Raw genomic sequence first — 27,067 nt, forward strand, 5'->3', positions numbered from 1 at the left:
CCCAGAAGTCAGCACTATAAATTGGATGGATAAGATTTACAGCACAGGAGCTTTGTTTAGGATACACTCATTTGTGAACCACTTAAAATTACAAACTGAGGGTTGCTGGAGTGGTTGGGGGGTGGGAGGGATGGGGTGGCTGGGTGATAGACATTGGGGAGGGTATGTGCTATGGTGAGCACTGTGAATTGTGTAAGACTGTTGAATCACAGATCTGTACCTCTGAAACAAATAATACATTATATGTTAAAAAAAAAGAAAAAAAGAAGAAGATAGCAGGAAGGGAAAAATGAAGGGTGGGAAATCGGAGGGGGAGACGAACCATGAGAGACGATGGACTCTGAGAAACAAACTGAGGGTTCTAGAGGGGAGGGGGGTGGGGGGATGGGTTAGCCTGGTGATGGGTATTAAAGAGGGCACATATTGCATGGAGCACTGGGTGTTATATGCAAACAATGAATCATGGAACACTACATCAAAAACTAATGATGTAATGTATGGTGATTAACATAACATAATAAAAAAAAAGAAAAAGAAAAAAAAATTACTATTCCCAGCGGCGCCTGGGTGGCTCAGTCGTTAAGCGTCTGCCTTAGGCTCAGGTCATGATTCCAGGGTCCTGGGATCGAGCCCCACATCAGACTCCCTGCTCAGCAGGAAGCCTGCTTCTCCCTCTCCCACTCCTCCTGCTTGTGTTCCCTCTATCGGTGTGTCTCTCTCTGCCAAATAAATAAATCTTTAAAAAAATTACTATTCCCAGAGTAGTTAATTACTGTTTCTGTAGGAAACTAAGAAAAATATACCTAAATTCCATAATTAAAACAAACTGAGCAATAGGTGACAATGTCTAGAAAACAAATTCTATGGAGAATAATAAGCAGAATTATAACAATAGCTTGTCAGAGCTGAGAAAAGCAATATTATCTTCCTAAGACATAGTCATACTTTGGATAGACTTTAGAAAATCCAAAGTTTTGAAACAATGCTTTGTTCACAACTTCACCTTTATATATATTGTTCCCTGTATCTAGAATGACTAACAATGTATGAGGACTTCATGAGCCAGTTCATTTGTTCCTTTCATGTAACACTTTGCTTTTTACGCTATAATTATTCACTTCTTCACTGAACTGCTAGATCCCCAAGAGCAGGGTTGCTATTCTTTTTTATTTCTGCCCTTCTAATAGTGGATACAGTACCTCACACAGAGTAGATGGTCAATACAATGTTGATGGGCAGCTAATTTTTAAAAGGTTTTAAAATGAAGATTAAAGCTATTATGAGCCAATTTTTATGTTTTGAATTATACAGATATGAGATGGGCTAATATAAATGAGAAATTAAAGAAAAATCAAGCTAAATAGTACATATTCTAATCAATGAGAAATTTATAAGGTAAAAAAGAACTGAATGTGTATTTTGTAAAGTGTATCAGATATCCAAAAGGCATAACAAGCATTATAATGTATACTAATGTACCAAGCTTAAGAAATGAAATATTATTTATGTGGTTGAATAGCTCCCTGTAACCTTACATATCCCATTCATCTCTCCCTTGCTCTCTTGATAAATCACTATGTTAAATTTGGTTAATATTTCCATGCATGTCTTTATATATTCACTATGTTTGCATTCATAAATGATGACTTTTGTGGCAAAATTTTTAAATGTTTTCCAGCTTCGCTGACATATAATCAACATATAACATTATGTAAATTTAAGGTATACAATGTGATGATTTGATACACTATCATATATTGTGAAGTGATAAGGCTAGTTAATATATCCATCCCTTCATCTAATTAGCTTTTTGCATAGTGATAAAATTTAACTTCATTTAGGAACTTTTAAATGAATAATATAGTATTATTAACTATAGTCACCATGATGTGTATTACAGCCCTAGAATTTACTCATCTTTTAACTACAAGTCTGTGCACTTTGACCAACATGTCTCCATTTCCTCCAAGCCCCCCAACCCCTGGAAATCACTGTTCTACTCTCTTTTTCTATGAGTTTGGCTTTTTTAGATTCCACATATATGATCATACAGCATCTTTCTTTGATTGACTTGTTACATTTAGATTAAGGCCTTCAAGATCTCTCCATGTTGTCACAAATGATAAGATTTCCTTCTATTCAATGGCTGAATGACATTCATATATATTTAATTTTTCACATTTTCTTTATGAATTCATCTGTTGATGGACACTTAGGTCATTTCCATGTCTTAGCTATTGTTGAGTAATGCTTCAATGAAGATAGGAGTGCAGATGTCTCTTCAATATATTGATTTCATTTATTTCACTATATACCCAGAAGTAAGATTGGTGGGTCATAGTTTCATTTTTGATTTTTTGAGGTAACTTGACTGTTTTCCATAGTGGCTTCAACAATTTACATTCCCACCAATGGTGCACAAGGATTTCCTTTTCACATCCTTCCCAACACTTGTTTTATCTTTTTGATGATAGCCATTCTAACAGGTATAAGGTGATATCTCATTGTGGTTTTGATTCGAATTCCCCCTATAAGTGATGCTGAGCATCTTTTCACATAACTCTTGACCATCTGCATGTCTTCTTTAGAAAAATGTTTATCCAGGTCCTCTGTTTGTTTGTTAATCAGACTGTTTGCTATTGGATTGCATGTGTTCCTCATATATTTTAGATATTAACTTCATATCTGATATATGGTTTGCAAATATTTTATCCCATTCCACAGGTTGGTTTTTCATTGTATTGATTGTTTTCCTTACTGTGCAAAAGCTTTTTAGTTTGATGTAGTCCCACTTGTTTGTTTTTGCTTTTGTTGCTTGTGCTTTTGGCATTATATCCAAAAAAAAAATTGTTGCCAAGACCAATTTCAAGGGGCTTTTCCCCCATTTTTCCTCCAGGAGTTTTACACTTTTAGATTTTACATAAGTCTTCAATCCATCTTCAGTTAATTTTTGTGAGTGTGTAAAATATGAGTCTAATTTCACTCATTTGCATGTGAATATCCAGTTTTCCCAGAACCATTTATTGAAGAGACCATCCTTTTTCCCCACTAAGTATTTTGGCTTCCTTGTCAAATATCAGTTGATCTTATAAATATGAGTTTATTTCTGGGCTCTTGATTCTGTTCTATTGGTCTATGTAACGGTTTATATTATAGTAGCATTCTGTTTTGGTTACTATAGCTTTGAAATACAGTGTGAAATCAGGAAGTGTGATGCCCCCAGCTTTGTTCTTCTTTCTCGGGACTGTTTAGGCTATTTGGAGTCTTTTGTGGTTCCATACAAATTGTAAGATTGCTTCTTCCATATCTGTGAAAAACACCATTGGTATTTTGATAGAGATTGAATTGAATCTATAGATGTCTTTGGGTAATATGAACATTTTAACAATGTTAATTATTCCAATCCATATCTTTCCATTTATGTGTGTTTCGATTTCAGCTTTGCTGATATATAATTGACACATAACATTATGTAAGTTTAAGGTATACAGTGTGATGATTTGATACACACATATATTGTGAAGTGATGATAAGGCTAGTTAATATATCCATCCCTTCATCTAATTAGCTTTTTGTGTAGTGATAAAATTTAACTTCATTTAGGAACTTTTAAATGAATAATATAGTATTATTAACTATAGTCACCATGACGTGTATTACAGCCCTAGAACTTACTCATCTTTTAACTACATGTCTGTGCACTTTGACCATATCTTTCGTATCTTTCCGTTTATGTGTGTTTTCAATTTCACCAATGTTTTACACTATTTAGTGTACAGATATTCTACCTCCTTGGTGAAATTTATTCCAAAATATCTTATTGTCTTTGATGCTATTACAAACAGGATGTTCAGATAGTACTTTGCTAGCGTATGCACTGATTTTTTAATATTGATTTGTATCCTGCAACTTTACTGAATTTGTTTACTAATTATAACAGGTTTTGTGGGAAGTCTTTAGGATTTTCTATGTATAAGAAGATCATGTCATCTGCAAACAGATTATTTTATTTCTTCCCTTCCAATTTGGATGTCATTTATTTCTTTTTCTTGCCTAACTGCTCTGGCTAGGACTTCCAGGACTATGTTGAATAGGTGTGGTGAGAGTGGACACTCTTATCTTCTTCCTGATCATAGAGGAAAAATTTTCAATCTTTCACCATTGACTATGATGTTATCTGTGGGCTCGACATGTATGGCCTTTATTACAAGAGGTTCATTTCTTCTATACCCAATTAGTTGAGAGTTTTTAATCATAAAACAGTGTTGTAGTTGAAGTGTTTTTTCTCCATCTATTGAGATGACCATATATATTTTTTTATCTTTTTTTTTAAGATTTTATTTAATTATTTGACAGAAAGAGACAGCGAGAGAGGGAACACAAGCAGGGGAGTGGGAGAGAGAGAAGCAAGCTTCCCGTGGAGCAGGGAGCCCGACGCGGGGCTCAATCCCAGGACCCTGGGATCATGACCCAAGCCAAAGGCAGACGCTTAACGACTGAGCCACCCAGGCGACCCTTTTTTTTTTTAACCTTTTATAAAAGATTATAAATCATCCCTTGCATCCCAGGGATGAGTTTCACTTACTTATGGTGTACGATCCTTTTATGAATTGCTAAATTTGGCTTGCTTCTATTTTATTGAGAATTTTTGCATGTATGTTTATCAGAGATATTGACCTGTAGTTTTTGTTTTGTTTTGTTTTTTCCTGTAGTGTCTTTCTCTGGCTTTGATATCAGAGTAATGCTAGCGTCATAAAATGAGTTTGAGAGTGTTCCCTTCTCTTCAGTTTTTTTTTTTTTTAAGAGTGTGAAAAGAATTGACATAATTCTTTAAATGTTTGGTAGAATCAACCAGTGAAATTACCTCGTTCTGAGTTTTTGTTGGGAGATTTTTGACTACTGACCCAGTCACCTTACTTAATATTGGTTTGTTCAAGTTTTCTATTTTTATTACTCAGTCTTGAGTATGTTTCTAGGAATTTATCCATTCGTTTTAGGTTATCCAATTTGTTCATAGTAATCTCTTATGAACCTTGTTATTTATGTGCTATCAGTTGCAATGCCTCTTGTTTCATTTCTAATTTTATTTAGTCTTCTTTTTTCTTAGTCTAGCTAAAGATTTGTAAATTTTGTTTATCTTTTTAAAAAACAGCATTTTATTGATCTTTTCTGTTGTTTTACTGGTCTCTATTTCATTTATTGCTGCTCTGAAATTTGTTATTTCCTTCCTTCTGCTAACTTTGGTCTTAGATTATTCTCCTTTTTCTAGTTCCTTGATGTGGAAAGTTGGGTTATTCATTTGAGATCTTTCTTAATGTAGGTATTCGTCACTAAGCATTCCCTCTTAAAACTGTTTTTACTGTATTCCATAAGTTTTGGCATTTTGTGTTTCCATTTTCATCTGTCTCAAGATATTTTTTAATTTCCCTTTGGTTTCTTCTTTGATGTATTAGTTGTTCAGGAGTGTGTGGTTTAATTTCCACATATTTCTAAATTTTCCAGTTCTCTTCTTATAATTAATTTCTAGTTTCATATTATTGTGGTCAGAAAAGATGCTCAATATGACTTTACTCTTAAATTTACTAAGGCTTGTTCTGTTACCTAACATATGATTTATCCTTGAGAATGATCTGTGTATACTTGAAAAGAATGTGTATTCTGTTGCTGTTGAATGGAATGTTCTATACACACACACACACAAACACACACACACACCTGTTAGGTCCATTTGTTCTAAAGTAGAGTTTGAGTCCAATGTTTTCTTCTTGGATGGTCTATCCATTATTGAAAATGGGGTATTGAAGCTTCCTACAATTATTGTATTGTCTATTTCTTCCTTCAGATCTGTAAATATTTGCATAATGTATTTAGATGCCCTCACACTGGATGCCTTTTTATTTACAACTGTTATATCCTCTCAGTGAATGGATCCCTTTACATAAGATAATGACTTTCTTTGCCTCTTGTTACAGTTCTGACTTAAAATCTATTTTGTCTGATGTACTATAGTTACCCTTGTTCCCTTTAGGTTTCCATTTGCACAGCGTTTCTTTTTCCATCTCTTCACTTTGAGCCTGTGTGTGTCTTTAAAGCTGAAGTGAGTTTCTGGTAGGTAGTATATAGTTGGGTCTTTTTTTTTTTTTTTTTTTTAATACATTCAGCCACTCTATGCCTTTTGATTGGGGAATTTAATCTATTTTAGTAATACATTTAATGCATTTTAGTAATTATTTATAAGCAATGTCATACTGATGCCATCTTATTAGTAGTTTTCTGGCTATTTTGTAGTTCTCCCATTCCTTTCTTTTTCTCTTGCTATTTTCCTTTGTGAATTGATGATTTTCCATGGTAAGAGGCTTTGACTCCTTTTTCTTTATCTTTTGTGTATCTACTACAGTTTTTGCTTTGTGGTTACCATGAAGCTTATATATAACAGCTTATAAATATAACTGATAACAAATTAGCTTCAATCATACACAAAAACTCTATTCTTTTATTCTACTACCCCTACATTTTTGTTTTTGATGTATAATTTACATCAATTTTATGCTGTGTATTCATTAATAAATTGAGTTGTAGTTATTTTTAATACTTCTGTTCTTTAACCTTTATATCAGAGTTAAGTGATTAACACACCATGGTATTCCAGTATTAGAGTATTCTAAATTTGACTATATACTTAACCCTCACCAGTGTGTTTTCTATTTTCATATGTTTTCATGTTGTTAATTGGGATCCTTTCATTTCTGCTTGAAAAACTCCTTTCAGCATTTTTTGTAGTGGTAATGAACTCTTTACTTCACTTTCATTTCTGAGGGACAACATTTCCAGGTAAAGTGTTCTTTTTTGGCAGGTTTTTTTTTTCCTTTCAGTATTGTGAATATATCATCCCACTGTCCCCTGGACTGCAAGCTTTCTGCTGAAAAATCTACCATAAGCCTTTTGAGAGGTTCCCTTGTATGTGGGGAGTATTTTTTCTCTTGCTGATTTTAAAATTCACTTTCTGTCTTAAATTTTAGAGTTTTATTATAGTGTGTCTTAGAGAAGATCTTTTTGGGTAAAAATTGTTTAGGGACTTAGGAGCTTCATGAACATGGATGTCCAAACAGTCCCCTGGATTTGGGATGTTCTCAGCTATTATTTCTTCAAGTAAGCTTTCTTCCCCTTTTCCCTCTCTTCTTCTTCTGGGGCTCCAATTATGCATAAATTGTTTCTTTTAATAATATCCCAGAGTCTCCATAGGATTTCTTCACTCTTTTCATTTTTTTTTCTTTGCTTCCTCTGGATAATTTCACGTGATTTGTCTTCTACTTCACAGTCTTTCTTCTTCTTGACCAAGTCTGATATGGATGCTCTCTCTTGCACGTTTCATTTCAATCACTGTATTTTTCAGCTTGGTTGGTACTGTTTGATACTTCTTATGATTTCTAGTTTTCTTTTAAACTTCACATTTTGTCTATATTTTTTTCCTGATTTCACTGAATTGTCTTCCTGTGTGTTCTTGCAGCTGAGTTTCCTTAAAACAACTATTTTAAATTTTTTATCAGGCAAATTACAGATTTCCATTTCTTTGGGGTTGGTTAGGAGAAAACTATTATGTTCCTTTGGTGGTGTCATGTTTCCTTGTTTATCATATTCCCTGGGCTTGCATTGTTCTCTTCACATTTGAAGAAGAAATCAATTGTTTTCAGTCTTTAGTGACTAACTTTGGGAGAGAAACACCTTCCATCAGCCCTGTTAGGAATTCTGAGGATTTCTAAGACTTTTTGAAATGGGTATCATTGCTCCACACTTCTAGTTCCCTCGTAAGGGGGAATTCTTATGATTGTATGCCTTCTTTTTTTTTTTTTTTTTTTTTAAGATTTTATTTATTTATTTGAGAGAGAGAGAATGAGAGACAGAGAGCACGAGAGGGAAGAGGATCAGAGGGAGAAGCAGACCCCCCGCTGAGCAGGAAGCCTGACGTGGGACTCGATCCCGGGACTCCAGGATCATGACCTGAGCTGAAGGCAGTCGCTTAACCAACTGAGCCACCCAGGCGCCCAAGTATGCCTTCTCTTGATCCTACAAAGCCAGCCTCCCATTTGCTCTTCTGACATGGTACTGAATTTTCAAGTGTGTGTGCTTTCTCTCAATCCAGCAGTCGGACCTGCTTTCTTTGAGTGCTCACTAGCCATCTGTAAAGGCTCACTCTTGTCACTTTCAGGGATGTACACAAGAAGTTGGCCACTCTTTTTGCCAGGGGGTGTTGTGTGGGTCAGGTACACAGAGCGTTGGGGGTGCCTGTGGGCCATATAGGTGTATCTATAGGTAAGATGTCCCCTACAGCTCATGGATAGTTTTCCTGAGACAGTCTGCTAAGAGGTGGGTAGACCCTGCCTCCCCGTGATGTTCTCTGAGATCCCAGGCTACTGTTCTCCCAGCCACTCCCTGCCTGCTAGTTGCATATCACATCTCAGTATTCTGGATATGGCAGGAAAGAAGTGGGTCTATGGCAGCACCCAACACAGCTGAGGAAGCTAAATGCCCACTAACATACTATTACTTTCCCCAGTGGGAGAAATCATAGGCTGAGGAGGTCTCTCTTGGCAGTGAGTTGTGCTGCCTTATGGAAGGGGTGGCACGGATAAAGTGTAACTGTTCCTCTCACCCTCTTCAGAGTTTCCAATCTCAGATTCTTTTTTCTCCAAAAGTGTGCTGGAACTGCTCTGCTAGACTTTCAGACTTCCACAAAGGCACTCTTGTGGACTGATGATTGCCAAACTCACTGTACTATGTGTCTGTGTTGGGGGCGGGGGCCCACAGGGCGGAAGACAGTAAAAAATTATTATTATTCCATTTTTATGCCATCCTCTCTTTGCAAAATTTTAAGGTTAAATTATACTTCTCTACCTTATTTCTTTTCAGTCAGCATTATAATTGTGAGGGTTGTTCATGATACATGTAGTACTAGTTCACTCAAACTGCTGTATAGTGTTTCATTTTTAATATACTATTTTATTTTTGAAAGACATTTGGCTATTGCTTTCTGGGTTTTGCTTTTTCTTATTATAATCAATGTTGCTTTTAATATTCTTGCATTTATGTTCATGTATGAGTTCTTATTGGGTATGTACCTAAGGTTCTTTATTTTAATGTCATCAAATTTATTAATTTTTTCTGTATAGAAAAAATTTTTTAAGGTTTATTTATTAGAGAGAGAGAGAGAGAGCAGGGGGAGGGGCAGGAGGAGAGGGAGAGGGAATCTCAAGCAGACTCATCACTGAACATGGAGCCTGACATGGGGCTGGATCCCATGACCCTGAGACATGACCTGAGCTGAAACCAAGAGTCTGGTGCTTAACCAACTGAGCCACCAGGTGCCTCAATGCCCCATACAATTTTTGACATTTAATAGGACAATTCTTCTTGTCTGATGCTTCTTCTTTAAAATGCCTTAGCAATTCTTACCCTTTTATTCTTCCAAATGAGTTTTAGAATGAGTTTGGTATTTAGATCAGTGAATAATCTTATTAGGATTTGAAATGAGATTGCTTTGAATTAATGGACCAGTTTTGGAAGAATTGATTTTTTTATAAATATTGAATATTCTATTAATGAGCATAGTATATCTCCCCATTTTTATCTGTTAAATGTTATATAGTTTTTTCCCAGTAGTTTTGCCACATCCTTTTTTAGACTTATTTTTAGATAGCTTATATTTTTAGTCATTTAAATGGCATTGATTCAAGAGTACATTTTTCTAATGGGTTGTTGTTTGCATATAAAACTATAACTGACTTTTGTATATTGAACTTGTATCTAGCAACTTTGGATAACTTTTCAATTAGCAAGTGAATAAAGGGTATTCAGGTTCTGGCAATATGGCTAACTTGAAGCTGACTAAGGGACCTAAACAACAACTAAAGTCTGAAAAGTCATACTATTTGAGACTCTGACTCACAAATGGCATAAGTGATGCCCAAGATTTCCTCTATTGCAAAGCAATAAATAACAAAAACAGAAAAGAAAACAAAAATATCAAAGCTAACAAAAATTGAGAATGCATTATAGTATCTGTGAAGATATAGAGCAATGGGAATTCTCTACACTGTCACTTGGAGGGCAAGCTGCTAATTTAAATGCTCAGATCACCATGCAAAAATAGACACTTTCTCTCAAAGCTGATCCATTGAATATCCTACAACCCAGAAATTCCATTTCTGTGGTAATACCTGTGATAAAGTTTTATTCATATGCATCAAGAGACAACATACTGAATGGAGCACTGGGTGTTATGCACAAACAATGAATCATGGAACACTACATCAAAAACTAATGATGTAATGTATGGTGATTAACATAACATAATAAAAAAAGAGAGACATACATGAATGTTGATAACAGCATTCTACAGAGGAGTAAAAACTGGTAAAAATTAAAATTTTTCATCAAGCTAATATACTCACACAACTGATGGTTATATAGCAGCATGTGGAAGATACACATATAGCAGTAGCAATAAATCTTGAAAGCATAATGAGTAAAAAAAGCAAGTCTAAGAAGATAACATATAGTATAATGCCATTTTATAGCCCCCCAAAACAGTAAAACTAAACAAAATATTCTTAAATATTCAGTATCTATGACAAAACCCCATAGTAGAAAAAGCACAAACACAAAATTTAGGATAGTGGTGTCTCTGAGGAAAGAATCATAGGGATAAGACAAGGGAAAAACATATAGGTAGATGCAAATTATTGGTAATTCCTATCTTTTGGGCTGAGTGTTAGGTTTATGAATGTTCACTATATCATTATGCTTTATTAATAACATTTGCATAACATATAAATCTCTATGCACTGAAACATATTAATATAATAAAAATAAAAGGAATAAAGATAGGAAAGAATATAAAACATTTACCTATTTGTTTAGGAAATAATTATTAAACACCTACCAGTGCCAGATACCACTCTATGTAGCAGGAATTAAATAATATCAAGTGTCAGTATTAATCAAAATGGAAAAAACAATTCTTGTACTTATGGAGCATGCATACTACTAGATTCAACTAAACTAACTTTATGAAGCAGGACTTATCAAAATTAAAATACTTATAAAGTTACCTGAATGGAAAATAGAAAGAAATTAATGTTTTTACTTTAAACAATAATGTATTTTTAAATCACCAACAACTTGGACAAAGGAAAAATGACTAAAATCCACTAATGAATCTAATCCCTCCAACATATTCATCTTACTTCATCCTTTCTGAGAACAGCTTCAGAGATGGCCAAAGGGTTTGATTTCAAAACTGAGCAAATTATTGTTTTAGCTGCTTGAATAATCTATTTTCTATTCAATAATTCACACAATGTGAAGACAAATTGAATTTTTCTCCTCTAAATGTCCAATACCCATGTGCTAAAGATTTGAAATAACTGTCTTTCAAATTCAGGTACAGATATGAGCCAACAGTATCCTGGTTATAAATACTGAAACTTTACCTATCCCTCCAGAAATTGTATGTGAGCCTCCAACCAAATAATCACTTGTTAATATTCAATAATAGACCACCTCATAGTAGAGTATCTAGAGGTCATCATACTCAGGGTGTTAACAAATAAGCACTCTGTCAGCTAAGACTGCAGATAGTTTTCCTACCAGTCAGAAAAATTACTAATGTGGCTACTCCAAGTATGTATTACTAATGAAAATGTCTAGGTAACAAGGTTGTCCTTTTCTTATATAAAAAGAAGTGATCAGAGGGGAAAAGAAAAAACCATATTATTTAGCATAAAAACTGTGAGTGATCCTTGAGCTTTGAATGTGAAAACAAAACAAAAAATAAATATTTACTGCCATCTGAGTGAAGATTTATAATTTAACACTGGGCTGAATTTCAGCATTTATTAAGCTAGAGTAAAAAGTTTGTAGTACTAAATCAGGATAGGGCATTTTGCACTAAATTTTCTAAGGTATGATTAAAAAACATAGGACTTCTACTAAAACCAGAAGACACCTTGAAAATGGCAAAATGAACTTTGCAAAATCAGTGGATATGCTATCTTAATGAATACAGCTAAAGTTTAATAAACATCCATTTGTTTTTACCTGAATTAATATGCAGAATTATTCTTCTCTGGGAAGAATCTAAGCAGATTTCTGAAAATAACCAATCTTAGAAGGACTGAGATCAAGATCTGACCAAGAGAGGACACAACTTTTTTCATTCATAAAAACTGATGAAGAAGCAGAATGTACTGAAAGAAATAGTACTAAAACATACAAAAAATGAAAAAATGTTGTTTTGACCAAAAACTTTCAAACTGTAAAACCTGAGGTGTAGACCAAAGCAAAGTCAGTTAGCCATAATGGTAATTAGATCAAAATCGGACAGTTACAAAGAGTAAAGGAACAAATATGGCGTGCAAAGCTAGAATTGAATAAAATACTGTATGCCAAGCATACTACTTGGTACTTAGTAATCACTCAATAAATGGATTTAGTATAGAAGAAGTAGCAGTGTGCTACTGTTACTGGTTAAGCTAGAATTGATAATCTTTTAGGTTACTGGCATCCTTTCTGGATGCTTTCCAAATCACCAAACAATATGTAGATTATATTTGACCAGTAGGGCCTGACTTGTTACAGTGAGTTCAGAGCTGATTAATTTGAATAACAGAGAAAAATAATACAAGTGAAACCCACATTTGCATGTCATTGTCAAATGAATATTTAAATGAGGAAAAAAGATGTTTTGGTAATACCCTTGGAAAGCCCCTTTCTGAGGAAAAAATTAAGGGTCAAAGACATGGTAAAGTTTTCTAAAAGTAATCTATATTTTATAACAAACTCTCTTCAGATACCTAAGAAATCCCATCTTATTCCCATATGTTAATATCTTCTTTGAATATAAAATCCAAATTAAAAACTAATTCTTAATAGAAAGCTTTTGTTAAAAGCAACATTTTGAAATGCTGTCAGTAACTATCATAAATATTTGAGAAGTTAATATTTTAATCTTCAACTATAGCACAGAAAACACTTTTAGTGACAGTGCTTCATTAATGGAGTTCTGTGTGTCTAATTGCTTTAGGCACAGTGAGCTGCATTATTTTGACACATGACATGCAATTAGTACATGGTCACACGGCTAACAGGAGATTTTACACCTTTTTTCCTTCTACATTCAGTGAATAATTAGCATATTTTTTCTGCTTAGAATAATAATCAGAGCCTTAGATCCAGAAATTGCCTAATGAGGTAAAATTCCAGTTGTTGACATTAATACATATGACACATTTTTTTAGTTGTTAAAGTAAACCTTGTTCTACCACTTCATTCACCCTTTCCAAAGTGCCCTTACGAGTCAGGAGTCATGTTGTTCTTAGCATAAAATTGCTGAGAAGAAAGACCTCAACAGATGTTTTATACCATGATTTCAGTGCCCCTCACATAGTAGGTACCAAATCAATATTGCTGACAAATTTTAAAAGGATACCTTTCGCTATCCCCTGTTATCATTAAATGTTTATCAGCATTCAAAATAGAAAAACTATGAAGCCACTATCTATTATTTTGTATAGTTCTCAGAATTAAAAAAGTGGGTTATTCTACAATACAAAATTAGATCCAAACTGTTGAAGTTTTATCAAAATGCTCTTAATTTTATTTCAAAATATTTAACTGTAGTGAAAAAGCCATCCAATATTTCCCTAGAGCAGAGGGAGGTTTTATGTGAAGTTAATAAAGATTAAGTTGCAAGGTCAATCAATTAAATGACTGACCTCATCCAAGGAAACCTTTGTATTCCTAACAATTTTATCTTCATAATTTTGTGCTCCTTTCCTTAACGAATCTTCCACCATGGTTGTATATGTTTCAGGTCCCATAAAACCTCGATCTGCCCCTGGTAAAAATTATCATGCCACATAAATATAAGCTCTTGAATCCCTCAAAGAGTATTCCTTTCTCCCTGGAAAATACTGTCCTTTTTCTTTTCTTTTCTTTTCTTTCTTTTTGTGAAAATCAGAGTGACTTTGAGAAGTTCTATCAATAACACTATTAATTATTTAAAGTGCCAGACTTTAAGACTTTATAATAAAGTCCCTACCCCTACAAAATTCAAAAAATTAAACTTTACTTGTCCCCTTTATTTATTAGTTAACATGACTCTGTAAAACTATTAAGCATTCACAAATGAAACTCAATGATCAAAGTATTAACTTGATATTAGGCAATGTGATTGGTATTATTACATAGGAGAAGTAATACTGAAGACAAATACTAGGACAGAGAGAATGCCATCAACAGGACAGAAGAAAGAACTAAGGAAGTGCTGATCAGACTTTAGCTTCTTATTTTAAGCAAAGTTGTGAAAAAAATAAATAAAATTTTAAAAAATAAAGTTGTGTAGGCCTAAATGATTCTCAAGATACATTTAAGGGAATTGAAAAGAATTTCACTATTGACTATCAATTGATATCAGTTCTAAGAGTCTTGGTTAACCAAGAAAATAATAATTTTTAAGTGTTAACTATTAATAAATGAGCAAATATATGAAGTCACTAGTCCTAGGGTTATTATGATTATGGCCTATAGTGAATGGCTTACTATTGTTCCTGTTGTTCTATATGCATGAAAAACACAGGCAAAAATTCCATCATACAATCTACAAATTGTGACTACTCTTATTTGCTTCCAGATTACTTGTGAAATGTGAAAAGATACACAGCTGTCCTATCACCATGATTCCAAAGCCAAACTAATGAAATGACGGTTAAGGTGAATTTTCAGTTTCTAAAGTAGCCATATCAGTTTTTGAATTTTATCCACATAATAGCCTTGCAATATCTACTCTTTTTCTACCAAAATGAAAATACCATTATGTCAGAGGGAGAAATAGGCCCAATGTTGGGAAGTTACATAAGAAATAATGCAGCTGGTGTGTGTTGACAATAAGTAAAGCAAACTGTAAAGGAAAGTAACACAAAGTGTATGGTTCACTGGCAAAAGTAAACAAAAGCAGCAAGACACATAGACTCGGTATTAGGACGTCTATTGGTTTGATCTGTAATAGTAATAGACAGCACTAACTGAGCATATGTTCTATCCATATACTTTACATGATTTAGCTCTAACATTCATGACACCAAGCTAGATGCATCCTATTAGTCCTATTTTATAGGTAAGTAGACTCTTTTGTATTGCTGTATTTTGTACTGTTTTGACTTAGCTAACTAGGGCTCCCTTTCCCAGAATTCCTTCCCCTGTATGGTTCCAGGTTATATATGGCCAGCGGAGTAGCTTGCACAGTATTTGGAAGGCCAAAGTGAAGCAGCAGCCCCTGGGCTCGGAGGTTGGTACAGGGCACCAGGTGCCCCTGTGTCTGACACAGGGAACTGCTGCCCGGCGGCTTCACTTTGTGGCTCCTCCAGCTCCCACATTTCATCCTTTGGCTTCTCGGAGTCCTGGCCAGACACGTGTGTGCCTTGTGACAAAGGACACTCAGTTCCCCTGCGGGCCCCCCACATCATCGAAGTGGGAAGTTAGGAGAGACAGATGTAGGTCCCAGTATGTACTCAGAGGTTCCAGTTTGTCTTTGCTTCCTGCCCCTTGCTCCACATCCTGCTTTTGTTCCCCACTCCCAACCCTGCTGACCTACAACAGCTTCAGGCACTGCTTCTAATGCAGAGGGTTCTTCATTCGCTCTCACAACTGCTTCAACGCTACGACAAATCTTATATTCCATATACTCCTGGTACCTGATCAAACCATTACTAACCCAGAAACTAAGCTTCAGAGACAGAAGCAGGACTCTCTGCTTTCAAATCTTAAGGTTAGGCTACATAATACAGCATGTTTATACACTGACTAGGAAAAACAAAACAAAAAGAGATTTGGTGAATGATTACATGCCCCACCAGTACTACAAATAGGCATAAATTAATATATCCTAAGTAAGGTAAAAATATCTATTTCAACCTGTCGTGAAATACTAGAGGTAATTTATAAAAATTGGGATAAAAACTGGAAGTGTCTTTAATCACTGCCCTTAATTATTATTGTCCCAACAGCACTTGTCATTGCAAGTAGAAATGAGGGTTATAAATCTTGATAATGAAGAGAAAAACAGCTATTTACATGACCTTATTGTATAATCAGAAAGTCTATAAGAACCAACTGAAAAAAACAATAGATTTCATTTTTCTAGTTAAGTGGCAAAAAAAAATTCATTATTCTAGTAAGTGACAGAAGAAACTCCAAACAAGGTCTATCTGACTCTACAACGTGCTGCCAACACTGGAATAATTTTGGCAACATAAGTGTATGTGGCTTATTGTGCAAGACTGTTGAATCTCAGATCTGTACCTCTGAAACAAATAATGCAATATATGTTAAGAAAGAAAAAAAGAAGAAGAAGAATGTAGCAGGAGGGGAAGAATGAAGGGGGGGAAATCAGAGGGGGAGAAGAACCATGAGAGACGATGGACTCTGAAAAACAAACTGAGGGTTCTAGAGGGGAGGGGGGTGGGAGGATGGGTTAGCCTGGTGATGGGTATTGAGGAGGGCACGTTCTGCATGGAGCACTGGGTGTTATGCACAAACAATGAATCATGGAACACTATATCTAAAACTAATGATGTAATGTATGGGGATTAACATAACAATAAAAAATTTTTTTAAAAAAATAAATAAATAGATGTATTTAAAAAAAAAGTGTATGTGGCTTATACAAAGAAAATTATATGCATGTTGTATATGTTTAAAAGATAAAGAAATATTTTATACTGTAAAGAGATACAACATACTCCATAATGGGAAAGGTAAAAATCAAATTCCTGAAAATATCAGTCTTCCCATGTTAACAATGAAGTTCACTGTATTATCAATAAAATAATAATGGAGTTTTGAAACCTGAAAACTGACTTTAATTCTCATTTAAGAAAACAAAGGGGCAAAAGTATCAAAGATACTTTATAACAAATGGCAGTGTTATGTCACTAGTTCTACCAGATGTTAAAATACTTCATTAAACTATAATTAAAGCAGTGTGGCTTGGATTAATGATATACACATATATATAGGCAGATCAATGAAATAAAAATAATCTGGATATAAACCCTATCACTTTATCTTTTTCCTTAATAAAAGGAAAAGGAACAGTAGAGTATGGAAATTTTTTTAGTAAATATGAGGATAACTGACCAGGAGCTATTGAAGAAAAAAATGAATTTGGACTTCCCTTACTTCAAATACCAAAACAAATTTAACCACAAATTCAATCACTTATATAGCTATATACATATGCAGATAATCAAACTATAAGAAAATAACAAAAATAGAATAATTTATAAAACTCCTGTAAGAGAGAGGACTAGCTTAAAAACAATGGAAGAAATTGCAAAGAAAAAGAGTAAAAGATTTTACATTATAAAACGTATTCTTTATGTTTTATTTGTCAGAAAAAAGGGAGTAAAAGGCATATTATAGACTAGTGCAAATATTTACAGCAAACATAGCAATAGGGTTGCTTTTATTAGATAAATCACCCAAATAAATTTAGAAGGCAATCAAGAGCTCATAATTAAATGAACAAAGAATATGATCAGATAACTCACCAAAAAAGAATTACAACTAGTAAATAAACATGACGCAAATGTTAACGTTCGCTAGCAACTCCATACATGCCAGTTTAAACAATAATGATACCATATTCCCACTTATCAAATGAGTCATATGTGCGGCTATGTATTTTAATATTTAGATCAAACAATACTAATTCTAGAAATATGTCATCAACAAAACCCCAAATAGTGAACTCTCTGTATAAAGACATTCATCTCAGCAATATTTATGAGTGAAATAAATAAACCTGGATATTCATTAATCATGATACACTTGATGTATTAGATACACCTCTTGAAATAGTATATAGTTACTGAAAAGGGTGGATACTTTTAACCATGTTAATTTTAAACAGCAATATAAAACCTCTTATATATAGTATGATTACAACTGCAATATAGCTTTTCTTTATTAAAAAAAAATAGCATGGGAAATGAAGGCTAGAGAGAAATATATCACAATACCAACAGGAAGGGAAAAAAACGGCAATTAGTAAGTGAATTCTAAAAACCTCTGTGTGTTTCATATATCATATATATTCTGGAGATCTCAGGAATGCTACAGTCCTTTATCAAAATTCTGTTCAGGCTTAGAATTTGATGAGATTAATCTAGCATTTCTCATGGATATGCCATTCCTTTTTGTGAGTATTTTGTGGACCACTAAGTTCTACACGTTTTAATGTCTGACACATGCTTAGCAAATTATTCTTCATTGTGTAGCTAGCTGGGCAGCTTATTTTCTTTTCTTCTCAAGCATTCCATTTTTGATTGTTATGCTATAATCAAGAACTTATTCAATAATTAATATATATTCAAAATCATATTTTGAATTGTATTCACTTTATTATTACTTCAGCTGTTCCTTTTCAGTATAAGATGTTAGGAATTGGTTAGAATAGACACATAATCAGAAAATTTTTAAAAACTGTGTAATATCTACAAATAAAAAATTATTTCTACCTCCTCCCTGAACCATGCTCTACAAAAACAGGTATTCATTAATTTAGTGGCTTTCAGGTCTGGTTTCTCGCCTCTCTTAAACTCTTTGCTTACATTACTTGAGATAAATCATCTCACCTAATTTAAACATTTGAAATAGCATAATCTCAAAAGTTCTTTCATATTTTAAAAAAATTTATTCATAATGTAAATCTTTAAAACAATTATCTGAAAGTGTGGATTCTATGCATAATTTTGACTACATCAGGATCAACAACCGCCACATTTACAAATTTTGACCACATCAATCTTCTCAGAATACAAAGACTGCTGAATCTCATCATTTATAAATTTATTTTTTAATATTCTAATTCTCTATTTCTGTTATTCAATAGATGTGACCCAAAAAGTAAACAGTTCTCATATTAAGCCATGTCATTGAGCATATAATTTGCATTGTTTTGAATATCTTCCAAGAAAGAAAAAAGCTAAAGTTTTAGTTTTTATTCAATGCTCTATTACTTTTGCACCAACATACTCAGATTATAAAGAGGGCTTACTTCTGAATATTCATACAAGGAAAGGGGGCCATAAAATAATGTTTCATGCATTTTAGACTATCTCCACTCTATAAATATCATGCCTCCACGGTATAAATACCATGCTTCCTTCGTGAACCCAGTCAACAGAGAGAAACCCCCAGGCTCATAAAAAAAGAGCTTTTAGTCTGTAAGTATGTTGTGCACTCTACCAGGGTCTCTTAGTTTATCAATTCTGCTTCCTTGAAGATGCAATTTCACTTATTCAACAAATTTTATTGAATGACCATATACCAGACTCTGTTTTCTTTCTGAATGGAATTCTGCCGGATAGGTTCCAGATACTATCAATAGCCTTTAAATATTTTCCCCCTTCATTTTTACTTACTTTTTCAATCTTTTGTTGTAAAATACCTGACATAAAATTTATTATCTCAACCAGTTTTAAGTATACAGTTCAGTGATATTATATGCATTCATATTGTTGTATAACCATCACCACCATCCATCTCAAGAACCCTTTTCATCTTGCACAAAGAAAACTCTGTACCCATTAAATAACTCCTCATTTTCCTCTACCCTCAGCCCCTGGCAACCACCACTCTTTCTGTCCCTATGATTTTGACTATTCTATGTACCTCATATAAGAGGAGTCATACAGTATTTGTCTTTTTGTGATTGGTTTATTTCACTTAGTATAATGTCCTCAAGTCTCATCTATGTTGCAACATATGTAAGAATTTCCCTCTTTTTAAAGCTGAGTAATATTCTATTGTGTGTATATATCACATATCCCTTTGTCTATCAATGGACACTTGGGTTGCCTCCACATTTTAGTTGTGATTAGTGCTGCTATGAACATGGTGTATAAATATCTCTTCAAGACTCTGCTTTCAACTGCTTCAAGTATATACCCAGAAGTGGAATTGCAAGATCATTATGGTTTTGCTTCTTTGGGAATAATATTAGGGGAGCAATTAAAACATTTCATTCTCTATTCTATCTCCTTTGTTTCATGCACAAGCCTAGTAAAAAGTGCTTCTGATGAACTTGTTTTATATTTTACATTTTGTCAGTCATGACCTCTGTTGGTATATTTCCTCCCCCAAACTTGCACCGGAACACCACACTCACTTATACAACTTCATTCACAGTGTTTTCACATAGCTGGTATTTAGGCATCTTAACATGGTAAAATTTACATGTCCAGTAAACAGAGCTCTTTGGAATCTAGCTCTCCAAAAAACTGGATCCTTCCTCCAAAATCCCCCTTTCAGTTAGATGGCAGCTACATCCACCCAACTGCTTTAATCAGTAATCTAGGAGGCTTTGATTTTACTCTTCAAGGTATGCAACCTCCTTGCCCACCTCACATCCATCAACAAATATAGCTTACATAGTCTATTCTATCTTTACTGCCAACAGCATGATGTTTCACCTGAACTACTACTAACATCACCTGCTAACTCGTCTCATTGCCTCTATGATTGGCCCTTACAGTCCACTTCCCAAACAGCAGATATTTACCACTTTAGAACTCAAAATATATCATTTTACTCCTGTGCTTAAAATCTGCCACTTACTTCCAACTGCACTTAAAATAAAATCTAATCTTCTTACACTGGATTGCAAAGCCCTATATAATAGACTCCCTGTTTACTTCATCTTTCTTTACTCTCTGCCTTGTTCCAATCTCAATGGCAATCTTCCAATTTTTTTTAGCACATTGGGCTGTTTCCCATCCTAGGACCTTTGCATAAGTTGATTCTTCTACCCAGATTGCTCTTCACCATGATTTTTAATGTCTGGCTCTTTCTTGTCATTCAGATCTTACCTTAAAAACACCGTATCAGAGGGATTTCCACTAACCACACGATCTAAAATGGCCAACTGATTTCTAAAACATTATTTCTCTGAAAAGAATTTATCAGTAGCGGGGTGCCTGGGTGGCTCAGTCATTAAGCATCTGCCTTCGGCTCAGGTCATGATCCCAGGGGCCTGGGATCGAGCCCCATATCGGGCTCCCTGCTCCACGGGAAGCCTGCTTCTCCCTCTCTCACTCCTCCTGCTTGTGTTCCTTCTCTCGCTCTGTCTCTCTCTGTCAAATAAATAAATAAAATCTTAAAAAAAAAAAGAATTTATCACTAGCTGATCTTCTTGTTTGTTTGTTTATCTCTAACCAGGAGGATATAATCTCTATTAAGACATTATCTTATATGATGAGCACATAGTAAGTATTTAAGAAATAATTGAATAAACAAGTTGAATTCTACCAGAAAGAATTCCTTTGAAATCCCTACATTTGGTTGATATCTTTGAGTCCCCCACTAGCCTCTTTCATGACCTTTCTTCAAGATGCAGTGCAAAATTTTTTAAAAGATGGTCTTGCAAAGTCACATTACCAACATCAAACACATGTGAGAAAAAAAAAAAAGCAAATAACTAGAATCCAAATAGTATAATTTGGCCATAAAGAACTGACCTCAATAAACTACCCAAAGTTATAAATCACACTTACTCTCCTATTAAAGAGGAATCAATGTTTTTAAAAATATGAATTTTAGTTTCTCAGTAAATAGACTGCTAGTGGCAAGGAGAGCCAGCTAAGGAAAATAGAGAACTATTTTAGCCTAATATCTTATTTGTTGTGTAAACTTTATTTTGGTTCTTCATCTTATCTAATTTCTAAATCATTAAAATGTAACAAAATAGTTCCATAAAGAGATGATTGCACTTAATACATAAAATAAAACTATTAACACATTAGACATAATGAGATAATTTTTGTAAACTCAATTAAATTTCTTAGAAGAAGCCTTACAAAATATTGTTCAATTGTGAGAAATTTACAGCAAAGGATATTAAATAAGACTCTTCCTCTTACATCAGAGTTGCAGGAAAGACCCAGAGGCCAAAACAATTAGTGTTAAATAGCCCACATCCTATAGGGAGAAGTAACCATCAATGTAATACTTGGAAATACATGGCTCAAATAATTCTCCCAGCATCAGTTCATCACTAACCTCCAAGCTTTAAGAAAAGGAGAATTCATGAAGGTAAAAATTGGAGGACAAGGTAATCAGTATAACTTTTCCTTTAAGGACAAATACAAAAGAAAAAGTATGAAAAAAAAATCTACTTGAAAGTATCAAAGAATAACAGGATACTGAAGAATTAACAGGTGTAGTTTTAGGCAAGACAAAAGCTGAGATAAGAAGGCTTCTCAAGACAATATTATTAATTTCTATTACTTGATATCTTTGTTGATTCCTGAAAATGTCCCTAAATGACTGAAAGGCTAAGCCCAACTTTTGATGACTTCCATGGATTAGAAAGAAAAAGACTGATGTTTAAGTCCCATAAGGGAGGTAGACTTGATAATCCAGAAGTAAATAGGGTAAACTATAAAGAGAAAGACCATTATGGGAATTGAAGATTAATTGAATCATCTCAATTACTAAACTTGGATTATGGTAATCCCATACTAGTTGTGCTACCAGAAGTCTGAAAAGCAAACAAAATTCATCTCTATAGGAAGGTAAGCTTTAAATTATTTCTGCAAACAATTTTGGAACACGAGGTCTAGCACATTGAAACAAACAATGAAATGGACACACAAGGCAACTCAAATGAATAAAGACAGCAAAAACAATAGACAATAGAAACATATCCAAATGGAATACAAAACTGGAGTTATCTTGCATAAAATTTATAACAGTTCAATGATACAAAAGAAAAGATTAAGAATTTCATCAGCTACTTCAAAATATATAAAAGAATGAAATGAGAATTCTCTAACTGTAAAATACAAAAATGCAATAACCAAAATAAGAACTCAGCGAATGGGTTAACACCAGATAAGACATAGCTAACAAAACACTTAGGAAAATGGAGCCTGGGTTAGAAGAAAATTTACAGAGTAAAACAGAAGTGACAAAAGAATGGAAAATATAGAACATAGTGTGTAGGACATAGATGATAAAGGAGATAACTTACTGAAGTCAAGAATATAATACTGACGAAGGACTTCCAACCACAGATATGGGGAGTTTACAGGATGAAAAAGAAACTAGGTATATTACAGTAAAGCTGCTTTTGACAGATAATAATCATGAAAGGAAATAAAGGAAGTATGATCTGGTATTCTTTAGACAAATTCCACCCTAGGTGGAAGCTGGGAGATTCAATGAGAAACATGAAAAGTTCAAACACATGAGTAAATCTAAGTTAATGTTGATGGCTTAAGACAAAAGTAATTACATATATATAACATATATAATAATTACATGTAAAGTTTATACATATAATTAAAATATAAGATAATAATGCCATACAAGTCAAGAGGAGAAATATGGTTAAGGTATTTCAAAATTCCAAAGTCCTTACACTATCCTTTCAGATGATAAAAGTGCCAATCAATATTAGATTTTCTAAGTCAATAATTCATGCTGTAATACCCAGAGAAACCACCAATAAAATATTAAACATGTACATAATTTCAAGCTAATATAAGGAAAAATGGGATTGAAAAAAAAACAAACAAACTCAAATAATCCAAAAAGAAACCTAGGGCATGTGGAGAAAATAGAAGACACTTAAGGTAATAGAGTTAAACTCAAATATGTCAGTACATATGCTAAATGTAAATATACCAAGGCTCCAATTAAGAGACAAAGAATCTCAAATTAAAATTAAATGAATAACTGTATGGATAAATAAGACACACATCTAAAACATACAAATATAAAAAAAGTGTGATTGTTCTATTGATTACAGAAGAGCTTTGTTAAAGTCTCCCACTATAATTATGAATTTATCTATTTCATCTTGTAATTCTGTTGATTTTTGCTTTATATACTTTGACATTGTGTTATTAGATGCATACAAATTTGGAATTTTTAATCTCTATGGCACAGTACTTCTATCTCTAATAATGTTTTTGCCTTTAAATCTACCTCATTTAACCTTACTATTATAGATAAATCTTTTATTTTTATTTTATTTTATTTTATTTTTTTAAAGATTTTATTTATTTATTTGAGAGAGAGAGAGAATGAGAGACAGAGAGCATGAGAAGGAGGAGGGTCAGAGGGAGAAGCAGACTCCCTGCCAAGCAGGGAGCCTGATGCGGGACTCGATCCCGGGACTCCAGGATCATGACCTGAGCCGAAGGCAGTCGCTTAACCAACTGAGCCACCCAGGCGCCCTTATTTTTAAATTATAGAAAAAATAGTGATTATCCTAAAATTCGAAGAATAGGTGTTTATAATGTAAATCCAGGTTCAAAGCCTTTGTTGTACTCCTTTGGTTAAGTTCCACACATGTGCAGTGTGACAGTATTTGTGCCAGTTCAAATAGAAAATTACAGATGCCCTTTTCCAGCTTTCTCCTGCCAGGGTTTTCTACCATACTTTCCAGTTCTCAGGAGCCCCTTTACCTTCTGGCCAGAAAGACTGGATTCTATCAAGAGTTTCAGCCTCGTACCTTTTTGTACAGTTCCAAGCAACTACAGCAAAGTAACAAGGGAAGAAGAGAAGAAAACAATCATGGGGATTCCCCCCATATTCTTCAATGACAGGAACCCCTTTTCCCACTTTCTCTATTCAAGATCTCCTTTCAGGATCTTAGATGTCTGTGCTACAGTCCATTTGGAGCTGGTTTGGGGGCCAGGCAAAGAGAATAAAAAGAAAACAAAAATAGGAATTATATAAGAGGATGTCTCACACAGGGAATGTATCAAATCATCAAGGTGTGAACCAATTTTACATTGTCTGCCCAACGTTGGCAATTTATAATCAGGAATAAATGAAACCACTTTAAATTCCTGGTGACTCTCACTAGTGCATGAGCTCCCATTGTGTCTCCATGAATAGTCATCTTCTACTATATTCTTAGCATGGACCATGTGATAATGAATAAATGATAATGAGAAGGAGAAAAAAAATTAAAAGATGAAATCTTCAACAAGAACAGAATAGCAATATTGATTATATATGTGTATTCTAGGTAGATATGTAGAAATAAAAGACATTGAGATGCACAAAAAGGCCAGTGGAGCTCCTATTTATTTCTGACATTATTCTTCGTAGTTTAGAGGTAGAGCCTAGCAACATTTTTCAGAAGGTAGTTATAAACTATAAGAAAAGCCCACCAAAAATAAAATAACATTTTGCTTCTGTTTATCAAGAAGATATCATATCTACCTGAGTCAAAGGATCTTTAACTCAAATTCATCCAAGATATACCAATCACCTCCAATAGATTGGAAATTTGTCCATAATAAATGTAGGCTCATGAGAGTAATAGAGTTACATTTTCATTTTATAGCTCTATCATTATAGGGTGAGTTTTCCTTAAAGAGGACTTTATTATTTCTATCACCTTCCTAATTGGAATCAAAGTATTATAAGTTTTCAAGAGACCTCAGTGGTCTTTTAAATATTTGAGAGATAAGCATAGATTTCTTTTGATTATCAAAAACTTCATCTGGGAGCCCTGGATCCAATTTGTCTATTACCATCAGTAAGATAAGGTGATTCTGAGCTATTGCACCCTGAAGAAGAACATAATGAAATGTCTCTAATATTTTCAGTCACATATCCCTGCCAGTGTATTTTGGAATTACATGATTCTATTCTTGGAAAATGTGAAAGTTCTGACAAGCAAAAGCTTTTCTTGATAAATTTATAGTTACAATGAGATTATGATATTGAAATTTGACAGCAAGATACAGTTCTTTAAGCCAAGTCAATAGATTACAAATATATACCGATTATATTATGATAGCTGAATCTATCACCACATTGCTCAACTGTATCAGGAAGGAAAATACTTAAATATACTTAAAAAATTTAAAAGAAGAAATTTAACCATACAAACTTGTATATTGTAAAGTAAGAGAATATTTGTCATTATTGACTTAATGGGTCTTTGGCAGGTGACAATTTTTGCCAGAACTAGAAAGCCATGACTAAATTTCCTAAAGCCAGAAATGTTTCAATGGTCTAAAGCTGAGCTATCTAACTACATGTGGCTTTTAAACCCTTGAAAAGTGACTAATACAAATTGAGAGATGCTGTAAGTTAAAATACATACCAGATCTCAAAGGCTTAGCTTGAAATAAAAAATATAAAATATTTCATTAATAATTTTTAAACTGATTACATGTCAAAATGATAATATTTCAGATACATTGGGTCAAATAAACTATACTATTAAAATTAATTCCATTTCTTTTTACCTTTTTAAATGTGACAACTAGAAAATTTTAAAATACTTGTGTGACTCACATTTGTGGCTCAATTTTTGGGTAGAACATTCTGCTTATTATAATAGAACTCCTCTCTTCATGAAATTTTCTAGCATAGTGTGCCCAGCAACCCCTTAGCAATCATGCATGGTCCCCTTGGTTTAGTTATAAATTTCTTATTCTTACTTTCTTAGGGTGGAAGCCTTGTTATATCTGCTATACATGTGTGGGTGTTCCAACTTCTTATCTTCATGTGTTTTATCATTCTGTGAGCTTCTTCAGGAGAAAGATCTCTCAGCACATAGTATATTGCCAATAAAATTTAGAGAATAAATTTTAAAAGAGAAAGAAATTGACAAATTTTTTATACCATTTCTAGGAAGATTCTACCTTTTAAAAAATATTTTTATTTAAATTCAATTTAATTAATAGTCTATTAGTTTCAGAGGTGGAACAACAATGGGGAATAGTGGATATCTCTGTAAGATGCCTTAGAGAGGAACTATTATAAGATTTGGGCTTTGGTTGTGTGATTTGGGGAAAATTCAAGCAAGCAGGGTTTATCTCGATTAGGTGCTGTCAGAAAATGGGGCAATTCTCTGATTGGGTGTTTCTAAATTGTATTCTTTGAGAAGGTTGACTAGAGCAAGGCTTAAGGCTATAACTGGTAAAGAAGCTGCTCATATTAGCCAGGAGAGAGGAGTGTTTGCTACTTTGGACAGTGA

The sequence above is a fragment of the Phoca vitulina genome, unplaced genomic scaffold (assembly GCF_004348235.1).
Source record: "Phoca vitulina isolate PV1807 unplaced genomic scaffold, GSC_HSeal_1.0 scaffold20, whole genome shotgun sequence".
NCBI classification, from domain to species: Eukaryota; Metazoa; Chordata; class Mammalia; order Carnivora; family Phocidae; genus Phoca; species Phoca vitulina.